The sequence below is a fragment of the Dipodomys spectabilis genome, unplaced genomic scaffold, assembly GCF_019054845.1.
Source record: "Dipodomys spectabilis isolate Male_0828 unplaced genomic scaffold, ASM1905484v1 ptg000712l, whole genome shotgun sequence".
NCBI classification, from domain to species: Eukaryota; Metazoa; Chordata; class Mammalia; order Rodentia; family Heteromyidae; genus Dipodomys; species Dipodomys spectabilis.
This window is the reverse complement of record NW_024871389.1, coordinates 16,960-32,573: the sequence shown is the minus strand read 5'-3', so window position 1 is coordinate 32,573 and position 15,614 is coordinate 16,960.

The following is a 15,614-nucleotide window of genomic DNA, read 5'->3' as shown; positions in this document are numbered from 1 at the left end:
TGCCCAGTCCCCCACCCCCAGCCCCCCTCCCGGCCCAGCCTGCCCAGCAGGCCCAGCAGCCTCCCCCCCAGCCCCCCTCCCGGCCCAGCCTGCCCAGCAGGCCCAGCCCCCCTCTTGGCCCAGCCCCCCTCCCGGCCCAGCCTGCCCAGCAGGCCCGGGGGCAGAGCGCACCCACAGCCGTGCTGTGTGTGCTGTGCGCAGGAGGCCAGTGACTCACTGGGACAGCCGGCAGAGACTCGCCAGCCCGTCCCACCCCCTCACCAGCCCTGCTCAGCTCCGCTCCCCTCACGCCGCCCGGGCAGCCTGCTATACATACAGGGACAGACAGACAGACAGACAGAGAGACAGCAGCTCCCACAGGCAGGGCTGAGTGGCTGTGGGTGGGGGTGGCCGGGCAGGGCCTCTGGAGAAGGGCATGAGCACACCTCCCCAGGCCCCCCAGGCCCCCCAAGCCCGTGGCAGGCAGGCGGGGGGGCCCTCTCCCCATGGAGGTGGGGAAACAAGGAGCCCGGCTCCAGAGCCACGCCCTTCCCTCGGGCCTGTGCCGGTCCCAGCTGTCCACACCCCGCAGGGAAGGTGGCGCCGGGTGCCTTGGTGGCCAGGGGCCGTGTGTGCCCGCCAGCAGGCAGGGCCTGAGGGGATCCAGACCCCAGAAAAGACTGTGCTCCGGCCTCATGACTGCCTTCCCCCAGTGTCAAGACAGAATCCTCATGTCTTGGTCGGGGGACCGGGGTGGCTGTGAGACCCCCAGGCCCGGCCGCTGCCCGCCCCCCCCTTCCCGGCTGCTGTCCCAGCTCCTGCAGGATCTTTGGGAGGAGTCTGGATTTTCCTCTCTGAACTCCATGTGAAGTTCTAGATAGTTCCAGCAGGGACAGCTAGGATGAGCGCTCCAGAAAGCCCCTTCGGGTTCCAGGCACCTGCTGGTCTCCCGTGGGGACGGGACGGGCGCTGGGCCGGCCCGGGGCCCGTCCAGGCTCGGGGTGAGGACGGTTAGACTCAGGCGCACGGGCGGGTTCACGGTGGGGTCCCCGCGGCACTGCGGTGCCTGGAACCTTGCCGCGCCCGCATCCGGTGCCCGCGCAGTCTGAGGGACACCAGGTCCCCTGGCGGACTTCGCAGCAGGGTGCTCTGGACGCTGTCATTTGGGGTTGGGGGAGAGGGAAAGAGGGTCATCAGCGGCCAAAGCGGTCACTTCCATGTGGGGTTATGGTGGTCCCCCCCCCAGTGCTAGAATGCCCCCTGGACTCCAGGTCTGCAGTGGCGAGGGGCGCCAGGGGGCGTGGAGGGGGGCGGGGCGTGGAGGGGGCGTGGAGGGGGCGGGGCGTGGAGGGGGCGCCAGGGGGCGTGGAGGGGGGAGGGGCGTAGAGGGGGTGTGGAGGGGGCGCCAGGGGGCGTGGAGGGGGGAGGGGCGTAGAGGGGGTGTGGAGGGGGCGCCAGGGGGTGTGGAGGGGGGGAGGGGCGTAGAGGGGGCGCCAGGGGGCGTGGAGGGGGCGGGGCGTGGAGGGGGCGCCAGGGGGCGTGAAGGGAGCGGGGCGTGGAGGGGGCGCCAGGGGGCGTGGAGGGGGCGTGGCGTGGAGGGGTGCGGCATGGAGGGGGGGTGGCGTGGAGGGGTGCGGCGTGGAGGGGGCGTGGCGTGGAGGGGTGCGGCATGGAGGGGGCGTGGAGGGGGCGTGGAGGGGGGGGCGTGGCGTGGATGGGGCGTGGCGTGGAGGGGCGTGGCACGGAGGGGCGTGGCATGGAGGGGGCGTGGAGAGGGCACCAGGGGGCGTGGCGTGGCGTGGCGGGGGCGTGGCGTGGCGGGGGGCGTGACGGGGGCGTGGCGTGGAGGGGCGCGGCATGGAGGGGGCGTGGAGAGGGCACCAGGGGGCGTGGCGGGGGCGTGGCACGGAGGGGCGTGGCGCGGAGGGGCGTGGCGCGGAGGGGCGTGGCGTGACGGCCCCGCCCCGGCTCTGCTCCGCTCCTAGGTAAAGGCAGAGTACGCCTGGCTGCTGCACAGACTCACCGCGGTGACCAGAGAGCGCGACCTGGCCGTGGAGGAGAAGCACCGGCTCCAAGGCAAGCTGGAGAATCTGGAACAGGTCCTGAAGGTAGGCCGGCTTCGTGCTGAGAGGCAGCCGGCCGGCGCCCGGGCCAAGCCGCTGCCCCAGAGCCCAGCGCAGCCAAAGCTCTGGAGCCCCAGCGGCGCGCGGCGCAAGAGCCGTCCTAACAAGATGGCGGCGTTTCTGAAGCACACCTGCCGCGCCCGCCCGGCCCGGCCGCGGGGCTCGGCCTGGAGGGGTGCTCGGCCTGGAGGGGTGCTCGGCCTGGAGGGGTGCTCGGCCTGGAGGGCCGGCCCCTGCCGCGGGGCTCGGCCTGGAGGGGTGCTCGGCCTGGAGGGGTGCTCGGCCTGGAGGGCCGGCCCCTGCCGCGGGGCTCGGCCTGGAGGGGTGCTCGGCGGGCCCGGCCCGGCTGCGGGGCTCGGCGTGGGCTGCGGGGCTCGGTGCGGCGGGCCCGGCCCCGCTGCGGTGCTCGGGGCACGCGCTTCGCTCCCATTTTATACCGCTGGCGAGGACGCTTGCCGTCCCAGTGCCGGGCAGACCCGACGCTCGCCAGGAGACGAGCGCGCGGTGTGGACCGCCCTGGGCGCGGGGGAGGCGGGAGGACGCTCTGCTGGGAAGGGTGCGCTCCTCCTGTTGGTGAGCAGAGGGAGGTCTTTGTGAGGGGTGCAAGCAGTGGGTACTGTCAGCCTCTGGGGTGTTGGGTTCCAGGTGGAATTCTGCGGATGCAAAGGGACTGTGGCTAGGTTCAGGTGACCCGATGGGTGCCCCACATAGCAAGGGCCTGGAGGGCAGGCCTGGGCATTACTCAGATGGGTGGCGAGACAGGCAGGGTCTGACAGAATTCCAAGGACTTTGGAACTCGTCTGAAGTATCATGTTTGTCGTGTAACATCGATATAGACAAAGATGGCTGTCCTAGACCCAGTGGCTTTAGGCCATAGCCATGGGTCGTTGCTAATGAAAATTGGAGGACTGGAGGATTGGATGACTGGAGGACTGGAGGACTAGAGGACAGGAGGACAGGAGGACAGGAGGACGGGAGGACGGGAGGACGGGAGGACTGGAGGCTTGGTGGACCTGCTTTCCAGCCTGGCTAGCTGAGAGGCTGGACAGCCCTTCCTGGGCGGCCCTCCTGCCCTCCCCCCATCCGGCTGGGGCAGGAGAGGAGCAGGCAAGGGTGGCCGCAGGCTCGCCACCCCTGGTGTCATGGTGGCCACAGAGGCCGCCCGGCTCAGGCTGGTGCAGCACCAAGGCGTGGGAGGGAGGCTCTGCCTGCATGGGGCAGCTGGGAGCGGCGCCTTGGTCACGACGCCCTGGGCCAGGGGCCCGCAACGCCTCACTCAGCTGAAGGCTCGCCCTCAACTCACGCCTGCCTAGGGTTGTGGGAGCGTGTGCAGGGCTGTGGACAGGCGCCCAGGACACGGAGACAGTCCACCCAGGACATGGAGACAGGCAGTCCACCCAAGACGTGGAGACAGACAGACAGTCCACCCAGGACATGGAGACAGACAGTCCACTCAGGACAAGGAGACAGTTCACCCAGAACATGGAGACAGTCCACTCAGGAGATAGTCCACCCAGGAGACAGTCCACTCAGGACACAGTCCACTCAGGACACAGTCCACCCAGGAGACAGTCCACTCAGGACACAGTCCACCCAGGATACAGTCCACTCAGGACACAGTCCACCCAGGAGACAGTCCACCCAGGAGACAGTCCACTCAGGAGATAGTGACAGTCCACTCAGGAGACAATCCACTCAGGACACATTCCACCAGAGACAGCAGGAGCTGCACTGGGGCAGGAGCCTGGCCTCCAGCGGAGTCCTTGGACCAGTTGCCGTGTGGAGAGTGTTCTGAGGTGGAGTTGCGTGGCTTGAGGTCTGACAGTCTTGGATGGGGGTTTGCTGATGGAAACCTTAGGGATGGGGCTGCCATCGGCCGCCACTGTGCTCATGGCAATGCTCGGTGACCTTGTGCTGCCCAGGGCAGAGCTCTGGGCTCCTGCAGGTGGCTTGGTCTGTTGCTGGAGGATGGGGAGGGCTCTGGTGTCTGCACTGAGACCTGGGAGTCCCGTTGTCTGAGAGGTATGATGTCACACCTGGCTTCACACCTCGGGGTGACAGGCAGTGGAGACAGTGTCAGCAGACAAAGAATGCTTGTCTTGGGTTCTGTGGCGGCCTCACAGCCAGACCCAAGCCAGGGGCCTCGTGTCTGTCTGCATGGATTGCTCTGGTGCACTGGTGTTATTCTGCCCAAATATCACCGACGGACGGGCAACTTGTCTTTATTCTGATGACAGTTCAGCCAGAGACAGCAGGTGGACTTCTCCCTATGGCTCTGTAGTTGCTCTGCAGATGGATTCCAGCCCTGTCCCACTGTCCCCAGAGGCCCTCGTGGCGGTGTTGGGGACAGCCATCGAGGGGTACTGAGGCTGTCTGCACGGGCTCAGTTGAGGAGGAAGTGCGGTCATTTGTTGCGAACTCCGGCTTCCTGCAGGCCTGCAGTGCCCGCAGTAACCAGAGAACCCACCTGAAGACACGGGCTGCCATTGAGGTGTCTCAGCACCCTCCCCATCTGTCCAACCGTCCATCTGTCCAACCGTCCATCTGTCCAACCGTCCATCTGTCTGTCCATCCATCTGTCCATCCCGCGCTGCCTCCTTGGCCACAGCTTCCTGGCACTGGGCCGCTGGCCTGAGTGCAGACTTCTTGCACTCAGAGGTGGCGTGGCTCTGGAGAGAGAGCCTGCTCTGGAGGCATCCTGGGGCCTCTGCTTCCTGTTAGGAAGCACAGCTCTCCCGGCATCCTCTCCCCAGGCAGGCAGAGCAGCCTCACCTTCAGCCTCTGGAGGAGGGGTAATTCAGTTTGCACTAGTTTGTGTCTGGTAGGCAAGCTTCCTTGGGAAGAGGCCCTGACATTTGTGGGCTACTTAAACGCTGGTGTTAATGTCGACACACAGCTATAAATATCACCGCTTTAAAAATAAATCCTGCCTTAGGCAGTGTGCTGCAGACAGTGGGTTTTTCTTCCTGCCTTGATGCACCATCTCATGCATCATCTGGTATATCATCTTGTGCATCATCCTGTGCATCATCCCGTGCATCATCTGGTACATCATCCCATGCATCATCCTGTGCATCATCCCATGCATCATCCTGTGCATCATTCCATGCATCATCCCATGCATCATCCTGTGCACCATGTTGGGCATCATCCTGCGCATCATCTGGTGCATCATCCTGTGCATCATACCATGCATCATCCTGTGCATCATCCCATGCATCATCCTGTGCATCATCCCATGCATCATCCCATGCATCATCCTGTGCACCAGGTTGTGCATCATACTGCGCATCATCTGGTGCATCATCCTGTGTATCATCCTGTGCATCATCCTGTGCATCATACCATGCATCATCTGGTGCATCATCCCGTGCATCATCCTGTGCATCATCTGGTGCATTATCCTGTGCATCACCTTGTTCAACATCTCATGCATCACATCATCCTGCACATCATCTTGTGCATCATCTGGTGCATCATCTGGTGCAACATCCTGGTGCTTTTCCATTGTGAAGCTCTCCATACAGAATGACAGGGCTTGGAGGGTGTGAGAGAGAAGCAGGGGGCTCTCTCATGGGATTCTGTCTATGATAGAAGCTAGAGGCTTCTGATTCCTCTGGGGGTCTGGACCCCTGCGCTCCCAGGACGGCCAGCAGAGGGACCCATGAGGAGAACCCACTACTGGCCATGGGCGGTATCCTCTGTAGGCATCACCATCACCATTCCATCACCATTCCATCACCATTCTACCACCATTCCATCACCATCACCATTCCATCACCATTCCACCACCATCACCATTCCACCACCATTCCACCACCATTCCATCACCATTCCACCACCATCACCATTCCACCACCATTCCACCACCATTCCATCACCATTCCATCACCATTCCACCACCATTCCATCACCATTCCACCACCATTCCATCACCATTCCATCACCATACCATCACCATCACCACCATTCCACCACCATTCCACCACCATTCCACCACCATTCCACCACCATTCCACCACCATTCCATCACCATTCCACCACCATTCCACCACCATTCCACCACCATTCCACCACCATTCCATCACCATTCCACCACCATTCCATCACCATCACCATTCCATCGCCATCACCATTCCATCACCATTCCACCACCATCACCATTCCACCACCATTCCACCACCATTCCATCACCATTCCACCACCATTCCATCACCATTCCATCACCATTCCACCACCATTCCATCACCATTCCACCACCATTCCACCACCATTCCACCACCATTCCATCACCATTCCACCACCATCACCATTCACCACCACCATCACCATTCCACCACCATTCCACCACCATTCCATCACCATTCCACCACCATTCCACCACCATTCCATCACCATTCCACCACCATTCCACCACCATTCCATCACCATTCCATCACCATTCCATCACCATTCCACCACCATTCCACCACCATCACCATTCCACCACCATTCCATCACCATTCCACCACCATTCCACCACCATTCCATCACCATTCCATCACCATTCCACCACCATTCCATCACCATTCCACCACCATTCCACCACCATTCCATCACCATTCCACCACCATCACCATTCCACCACCATTCCACCACCATTCCATCACCATTCCATCACCATTCCATCATCATCACCATTCCATCACCATTCCATCACCATCACCATTCCACCACCATTCCACCACCATTCCATCACCATTCCACCACCATTCCATCACCATTCCACCACCATTCCATCACCATTCCATCACCATTCCACCACCATTCCACCACCATTCCACCACCATCACCATTCCACCACCATCACCATTCCACCACCATTCCATCACCATTCCATCACCGTTCCATCACCATTCCATCACCATTCCACCACCATTCCATCACCATTCCACCACCATTCCACCACCATTCCATCACCATTCCATCACCATTCCACCACCATTCCATCACCATTCCACCACCATTCCATCACCATTCCATCACCATTCCACCACCATTCCATCACCATTCCACCACCATTCCATCACCATTCCACCACCATTCCACCACCATCACCATTCCATCACCATTCCACCACCATTCCACCACCATTCCACCACCATTCCACCACCATCACCATTCCACCACCATTCCATCACCATCACCATTCCACCACCATTCCACCACCATCACCATTCCATCACCGTTCCATCACCATTCCATCACCATTCCACCACCATTCCATCACCATTCCACCACCATTCCACCACCATTCCATCACCATTCCATCACCATTCCACCACCATTCCATCACCATTCCACCACCATTCCATCACCATTCCATCACCATTCCACCACCATTCCATCACCATTCCACCACCATTCCATCACCATTCCATCCACCATCCATCACCATTCCACCACCATCACCATTCCACCTCCACACCATTCCACCACCATTCCATCACCATCACCATTCCACCACCATTCCACCACCATCACCATTCCACCACCATTCCACACCATCACCATTCCACCACCATTCCACCACCATTCCACTCACCATCACCATTCCACCACCATCACCATTCCACCACCATTCCATCACCATTCCATCACCGTTCCATCACCATTCCACCACCATTCCATCACCATTCCACCACCATTCCACCACCATCACCATTCCACCACCATTCCATCACCATTCCACCACCATCACCATTCCACCACCATCACCATTCCACCACCATTCCATCACCATTCCATCACCATTCCATCATCATCACCATTCCATCACCATTCCACCACCATCACCATTCCATCACCATTCCACCACCATCACCACTCTAGCACCATTCCATCACCATTCCATCACCATTTCCACCACCATTCCATCACCATTCCATCACCATTCCACCACCATTCCACCACCATTCCATCACCATTCCACCACCATCACCATTCCACCACCATTCCACCACCATTCCACCACCATTCCATCACCATTCCATCACCATCACCATTCCATCGCCATCACCATTCCATCACCATTCCCATTCCACCACCATTCTCATCCATCCACCATTCCACCACCATTCCATCACCATTCATCACCATCACCATTCCATCACCATTCCAGCATCACCATCCACCATTCCATCACCATTCCATCCCATCCATCACCATTCCACCACCATCACCATTCCACCACCATTCCACCACCATTCCATCACCATTCCACCACCATTCCACCACCATTCCACCACCATTCCATCACCATTCCATCACCATTCCACCACCATTCCATCACCATTCCATCACCATTCCATCACCATTCCATCACCATTCCATCACCATTCCACCACCATCCACCACCATTCCACCACCATTCCATCACCATTCCATCACCATTCCATCACCATTCCACCACCATTCCATCACCATTCCACCACCATTCCACCACCATTCATCACCACCACCATTCCACCACCATTCCACCACCATTCCATCACCATTCCATCACCATTCCATCACCATTCCACCACCATTCCATCACCATTCCACCACCATTTCCACCACCATCACCATTCCACCACCATCACCATTCCACCACCATCACCATTCCACCACCATTCCATCACCATTCCATCACCATTCCATCACCATTCCATCACCATCACCATTCCACCACCATTCCACCACCATTCCACCACCATTCCATCACCATTCCATCACCATTCCACCACCATTCCATCACCATCACCATTCCACCACCATTCCACCACCATTCCATCACGATTCCACCACCATCACCATTCCATCACCATTCCACCACCATTCCATCACCATTCCATCACCATCACCATTCCATCACCATCACCATTCCATCACCATTCCACCACCATTCCACCACCATTCCATCACCATTCCATCACCATCACCATTCCACCACCATTCCACCACCATTCCACCACCATTCCACCACCATTCCATCACCATTCCATCACCATTCCACCACCATTCCACCACCATTCCATCACCATTCCACCACCATTCCACCACCATTCCACCACCATTCCATCACCATTCCATCACCATTCCATCACCATTCCACCACCATTCCATCACCATTCCACCACCATTCCACCACCATTCCACCACCATTCCACCACCATTCCACCACCATTCCACCACCATTCCATCACCATCACCATTCCATCACCATTCCACCACCATTCCATCACCATTCCACCACCATTCCACCACCATTCCACCACCATTCCACCACCATCACCATTCCATCACCATTCCACCACCATTCCAACACCATTCCACCACCATTCCACCACCATTCCACACCATTCCACCACCATTCCATCACCATTCCACCACCATCACCATTCCATCACCATTCCACCACCATTCCATCACCATTCCACCACCATTCCATCACCATTCCATCACCATTCCACCACCATTCCATCACCATTCCACCACCATTCCACCACCATTCCATCACCATTCCACCACCATTCCACCACCATTCCATCACCATTCCACCACCATCACCATTCCATCACCATTCCACCACCATTCCATCACCATTCCACCACCATTCCACCACCATTCCACCACCATTCCACCACCATTCCACCACCATTCCATCACCATTCCACCACCATTCCATCACCATTCCACCACCATTCCACCACCATTCCATCACCATTTCCACCACCATTCCACCACCATTCCATCACCATTCCACCACCATTCCACCACCATTCCATCACCATTCCACCACCATTCCATCACCATTCCACCACCATTCCACCACCATTCCATCACCATTCCATCACCATTCCACCACCATTCCATCACCATTCCACCACCATTCCACCACCATTCCATCACCATTCCACCACCATTCCACCACCATTCCACCACCATTCCACCACCATTCCACCACCATTCCATCACCATTCCACCACCATTCCATCACCATTCCACCACCATTCCATCACCATTCCACCACCATTCCATCACCATTCCATCACCATTCCACCACCATTCCATCACCATTCCACCACCATTCCATCACCATTCCATCACCACCACCATTCCATCACCATCACCATTCCATCACCATTCCATCACCATTCCACCACCATTCGATCACCATTCCACCACCATTCCATCACCATTCCACCACCATTCCATCACCATTCCACCACCATTCCACCACCATTCCATCACCATTCCACCACCATTCCATCACCATTCCACCACCATTCCACCACCATTCCATCACCATTCCACCACCATTCCATCACCATCACCATTCCATCACCATTCCATCACCATTCCACCACCATTCCATCACCATTCCACCACCATTCCATCACCATTCCACCACCATTCCATCACCATTCCACCACCATTCCACCACCATTCCATCACCATTCCACCACCATTCCATCACCATTCCACCACCATTCCATCACCATTCCACCACCATTCCATCACCATTCCATCACCATTCCACCACCATTCCATCACCATTCCACCACCATTCCATCACCATTCCATCACCATCACCATTCCATCACCATTCCATCACCATTCCACCACCATTCCACCACCATCACCATTCCACCACCATTCCACCACCATTCCATCACCATTCCACCACCATTCCACCACCATCACCATTCCACCACCATTCCACCACCATTCCATCACCATTCCATCACCATTCCACCACCATTCCATCACCATTCCATCACCATTCCATCACCATTCCATCACCATTCCATCACCATTCCATCACCATTCCACCACCATCACCATTCCACCACCATTCCACCACCATTCCATCACCATTCCACCACCATCACCATTCCACCACCATTCCACCACCATTCCATCACCATTCCACCACCATTCCATCACCATTCCATCACCATTCCATCACCATTCCACCACCATCACCATTCCACCACCATTCCATCACCATTCCATCACCATTCCACCACCATTCCACCACCATTCCATCACCATTCCACCACCATTCCACCACCATTCCATCACCATTCCACCACCATTCCACCACCATTCCATCACCATTCCACCACCATTCCACCACCATTCCATCACCATTCCATCACCATTCCACCACCATTCCATCACCATTCCATCACCATTCCATCACCATTCCACCACCATTCCACCACCATTCCACCACCATTCCATCACCATTCCATCACCATTCCACCACCATCACCATTCCACCACCATTCCATCACCATTCCATCACCATTCCACCACCATTCCATCACCATTCCACCACCATTCCACCACCATTCCATCACCATTCCACCACCATTCCATCACCATTCCATCACCATTCCACCACCATTCCATCACCATTCCATCACCATTCCACCACCATTCCATCACCATTCCATCACCATTCCACCACCATTGCACCACCATTCCACCACCATTCCACCACCATTCCACCACCATCACCATTCCATCACCATTCCATCACCATTCCACCACCATTCCACCACCATTCCACCACCATTCCATCACCATTCCACCACCATTCCATCACCATTCCATCACCATTCCATCACCATTCCATCACCATTCCACCACCATTCCACCACCATCACCATTCCACCACCATTCCACCACCATTCCATCACCATTCCACCACCATTCCACCACCATTCCATCACCATTCCATCACCATTCCACCACCATCACCATTCCACCACCATTCCACCACCATTCCATCACCATTCCACCACCATTCCACCACCATTCCATCACCATTCCATCACCATTCCATCACCATTCCATCACCATTCCACCACCATTCCACCACCATTCCATCACCATTCCACCACCATTCCACCACCATTCCACCACCATCACCATTCCACCACCATTCCACCACCATCACCATTCCACCACCATTCCACCACCATCACCATTCCATCACCATTCCACCACCATTCCACCACCATTCCATCACCATTCCATCACCATTCCACCACCATTCCACCACCATTCCATCACCATTCCACCACCATTCCACCACCATTCCATCACCATTCCACCACCATTCCATCACCATTCCATCACCATTCCACCACCATTCCATCACCATTCCACCACCATTCTATCACCATTCCCAGCATAACCTGGGCAGCAGCTGTGCACATGGTGCTTGGCCCTATCCAGAGGGGTTTACGGTGTAGGTGTGTGCAGAGTACATCACTGCATAAGAGACTGGCCTCTAGGAGGGTCCTGGTACCCAAAGGGTCCTGGGTAAGCTGTCCGGACCCCCAGGGATGGGAGTGTGCGTGAAGGTGTGTCTGTTGCTCCCACCTTCCAGTCCCAGCCTGATCACGTTGCCCTAACTCACCTGACGCCCTGTTTGGTGAGGTTTTGCTTGAATTTTGGGGAATTCTGTGTTCCCAGCATCCCATGTTCCTCGGTTTCCATAGCAACCATGAAACCAGCACTTGTCTGCTGAGGTGTAGGGTAATTACAGCTCTGGAGTCCCGGGAAGGGTTGGTGGAGATGGCGGAGGGGACATGGAGGTCATGGGGGGGGCTTTGCTTTAAAGACAAGGGAGACAGCCCCCAGCCGAAGCGGGAGCAAGCCTCGCCCTGCCGCAGAAGAGGTGCTGGTGCTGACCGGGGGCAGGCGAGCCTGCGGCCTCCCGGTGTCCAGCCCCTCGGGTCCCTCCTCCAGTGAGGCCAGCACCTGGGGGCTGTGGGGGGCTCCTCCCCAGCCCTCCCCACCACGTGACTCCTGGCCTACCATCCCCTCGGACACGAAAACAAACGTAAAACACCAAACCAATAAAACTGCCAAACAGTAGCTATAAACAAGTCACCGGTCAGTTCACGCGGGGGGTGGGGGGGGTGCGTCAGGCAGGCCTGGTCCCTTGAGCCCGGCTGCCCCCAGGGAGACGCGGGTCTGCTGCGACCCCTGACCTCAGGGGCCGCTCAGAAGTGGAGGACCACGGAGGAGTCGGGGGTGTCAGAGGTCACTGTGACACCGCTGGAGCACAGTGGGTGAGGACCCGACCCAGGCTGCCTTTCCAGCAGGGACCAGCAGGGGGCACCGAGGCCTGGGCACAGCCCCCCAGGGCAGCCTGGTGGTCACCTGCCTAGCTGTCACCTGCCTTGGGACTTTCCCAGGGGACAAATGAAGGGACAGAACCCAAGCCTCAGGCTCTGTGGAGGTCCTGGGCTCTGGAATTGATAGGCCCTAACTAGCTGTGTGATGGGCAAGACTGACACTCTCCCGTGCCTCAGTTTCCCTTCTGTGGAATGGGCCAGCTCCGGCTCTTAGCTTCTGGGATGGGTCGAGGGTCACTAGTGCAGATCGGAGGCAGGGCGTGGTGGTGGGGGGAGGTGGTGCCCCCTCCATTGTCTGTGGGGAGGGGCGAGGACGAGGCCCCTCCGCCCCCACCACCAGCCTGGGGCTCGCAGATGCTCCAGCACCGAGAATATAAAAAGCCAACGCAGGGGAGGCAGGCTGGAGGGGCGCAGGGTTCCCCTCGCTGCGGGCTGTGGGGAAGCCGGGGGGGGGGGGGGGGGAGCGGGGGCGGGCGCTCCCCCCTCGCTGCGGTGGGGAAGCCGGGGGGGGGGGGGGGAGCGGGGGCGGGCGCTCCGCGTCGTGCCTGCCCGGGTGCGGGCACCGCGCGGCTGGCGGTGGGCGCGGAGGGAGGCGCTCAGGGCTCGCTCTCCCCACAGCATATGCGTGAGGCTGCGGAGCGGCGGCAGCAGCTGGAGTTAGAGCATGAGCAAGCCCTGGCCGTTCTCAACGCCAAGCAGCGGGAAATCGAGCTTCTGCAGAAGGTGAGGGGCGGTGGCGGCCGGCGGGCGTGGGCACGCGCACGCTGCGTGGAGTGGGGGCTGGCGTGGCGTGCCTGTGCGTGTGTGCGTGTGCGAATGTGTGTGGGTGTCTGTGAGTGCACCTAAGTGGGGGTGGGGGAAGGGAGAGAGACAGGGGAGAGAGGGAGAGTCTGAGGGCCCAGGCCACTCTGCCCTTCCTCTCCTCCTGGCAGAGGCGGCGGTGGCTTCTCTCAGGGACTTGAAGCCTGTCCTGTAATGTCCTTACCTGCCAGCACTTGCAAGGGACCTCGCAAGGGACTCTGGGACATCATAGGGAAAGGTCACTGTGAGCAGCGGTGCCTGGCTTCGGCACCCCAGACCTGACCCCAGCCTGGGCTGCCTGTGGGAACGGCAGGGCCGGGCCAGGACTTTCCTCTTGGTGCTGTGTGAGCAGATTCGATCGAATGCCCACAGAAGGGCCACGTCTGTGTGTCTGAGGGGCATCCACACACTGCCTCAGCAACAGTCGTATCTGCTAGCGTGAGGCTTTTTACAGGGTGGGTGTGTTTTGTTTTGTTTTGTGCCAATCCTGGGACTTGAACTCAGGGCCTAGGCGAGCACTCTGCCGCTTGACCCACAGCTCCACTTCCAGCTTTTTGGTGGTTTATTAGAGATAAGAATCTCATGGAATTTCCTGCTCAGGCTGGCTTTGAACCATGATCCTCAGATCTCAGCCTCCTGAGTAGCTAGGATGACAGGCGTGAGCCACCTGTGCCCAGCTTATATGATGTGTCTTTAAGTAAATCAACTTGGTGAGCAACACTTGTAGCATGTTCCATGAGGGGCGGGGGGAGGGAAATGAAGATGAGGGGAGGAAGGAGGAAGAGGGCAGAGGGGAGGGAAGAAGGGCTGTGGTCCAGGCTGTGTCCTGAGTGTCCTCTGATGGCATGGGTTGAGAAGTTCATCCCAGCTTTGTCCACTGTTTAATGACAGGGAAACAAGGCTGGGAGCCCCAGGGAACGCAAACCCAAGTCCCTGTCCCCGCTCCCTGCCCTTCCTCCTCCCATCGGGGCAGAGAGCACCTACTGGGGTGGCCGAGGGCTTTGGGCTGGGCCGCGGTGCAGGGTCTGTAGCCGCTGGTTCAACGCTGGCCGGCAGGCAGCAGGAGCCCCCTCCGCGCTCCGTGGAGCCTTCTGTCCACACCCCTGCCTTGCCAAGTCTTCCGTCTGACCATGAAGAGCTCGCTTGCAGACCCGGCCTGGCTGGCGGTAGGAATCTCGGCTCCCCCTGCCAGAGTTTATTAGCGAGAGGCGGCGGGCAGATGCTCTGATACCTTGTCTCTCGTCATTTGCCAAGATCTTGCGTTAAGGACAGATTTCATTGAGCCAGGGTTGATGGGGGCGGACGGTGCTCCACGACCGGTCATAACAGGTTGGCCGGCACAGCGGGCAGCAGTCACCTTATCTAGAAGGCATTCCGCTGCAGTGCGGGCAGAAATAGCACTCTTCTCCCACCCAGGCTGAAGGCCTTCCTTCCCGTGGCCCGGACGGGCCGGGGAAGAATCAGCATCGTCCACCTCAGCGTGGAAGCCAGGTCCCCAGGCCGGGTCTTTTGCAGGCAGATAAGAAATCTG